The sequence below is a fragment of the Neophocaena asiaeorientalis genome, unplaced genomic scaffold (genome assembly GCF_003031525.2).
Source record: "Neophocaena asiaeorientalis asiaeorientalis breed wild unplaced genomic scaffold, Neophocaena_asiaeorientalis_V1.1 scaffold155, whole genome shotgun sequence".
NCBI lineage: Eukaryota > Metazoa > Chordata > Mammalia > Artiodactyla > Phocoenidae > Neophocaena > Neophocaena asiaeorientalis.
In genome coordinates, this window is record NW_020173040.1 from 141,697 (window position 1) to 142,881 (window position 1,185).

Consider the following 1,185-nt stretch of genomic DNA (forward strand, 5'->3'; position numbering starts at 1 on the left):
GGGATTCAGCCAGGGAGGGTCTGGCCCGCGGGATAGGGAGGGCGGGCCTAGCTGTTGGTCACTTGTCAGGGGCTTTGCCGTTAGTCCCTTCTCTATGCCCAGGCTCCCAGGAAAGCCTTGTCTTTGGGGGCATCTGTGTCCCTGTCCTGCTTAGGCCCCCCTGGCAAAGGACAGTGGCTGTGTCTGAGGCCAGCGTGGAGGGTGGGAGGTGATGGGGTGAAATCCACAAAAGTGGTGGGAGGGGACCTTATCACCGACGGTGAGGCCACGAGGTCCTGGCTTCTTCCCTGGTGGAGTTGTTCCCTCCATCGGCGCTTCCCTACTTGGAAGCTCTGAGCCTGGTCATTTATTAAGGGAGCCAGAGTTTCCTTAAACCTGACAGGTGAGCTTTTTTGGACGAACAAGGAGCTTTGCTGGAAAGTCAGAGCCCGTAGGGTCACTGGCAGTTGGTGTGAAGAAAGGAGTTAGACTGTTAGCAAACAAAGGATGGAACCAAAATTGAGAATACAGAATACAGCACTGTTTTAATCTCCTTCCTCCACTGAGCACCTGTTCTCAGCCGCAAGAACTTGGGAATGGATTCCGGAAAATTTTAGTTTGGGGGAGAACAGTTCAGCAGTAGGTCTTCAGAATGGAGGTAATGACTAAAAATACATTATTTATCTAAAAACCCCCAAACATGTTTTTGCCTTGTAGTGACTGTGATCCGAGATCCTCAGACTCTTCTTGACGCACCGTCTTCCATCTTTGCAGGAAGCTGAAACGCCTCCAGGGAGTCCCTGTTGTATTGAAATATAAACAATGATGTGGAAAAATGCCCAGTATCAATGTAAGTACTAAGACAGAGATCAAAACTGGAGTGGAATCTGAGTGCAATTTTATTAAAAACTTATGGTTGTATATACACAACAAAAAAGACTAGCAGAAAGCTGAAAAATAGTAATGTTTCTGCTTGCATTTTCTGTACTTTACAGATTTCCTACAGGAAATATGAATTAACTTTATAAGCAGAAAAAACCCAGTTATAAAAGGAAGATTACTTCTAATCTTTGTGTCATTCCATTATGTGTTTTAAAATTAACTAATCTCGAGTCCTCATTGTTTATCAATGATGAGAAAATGTGTATCTGATAACTCTCTCAGGAAAATGTTTGCATTTTTTTTTTTTTTTTTTTTTTTTTTTTT

At 43.8% G+C, this 1,185-nt stretch overlaps 1 long non-coding RNA gene across 1 annotated transcript in view; it reads left to right on the forward strand.

The window, feature by feature from the left end:
* The first annotated feature begins 700 nt into the window (after window positions 1-700).
* The window catches only part of LOC112398295 (uncharacterized), a 6,851-nt gene continuing 6,366 nt past the window's right edge, over window positions 701-1,185 (forward strand). The window contains exon 1 of the long non-coding RNA XR_003002968.1: window positions 701-829. This is a non-coding gene — a long non-coding RNA (uncharacterized LOC112398295). The remainder of the gene's footprint in view (window positions 830-1,185) is intronic.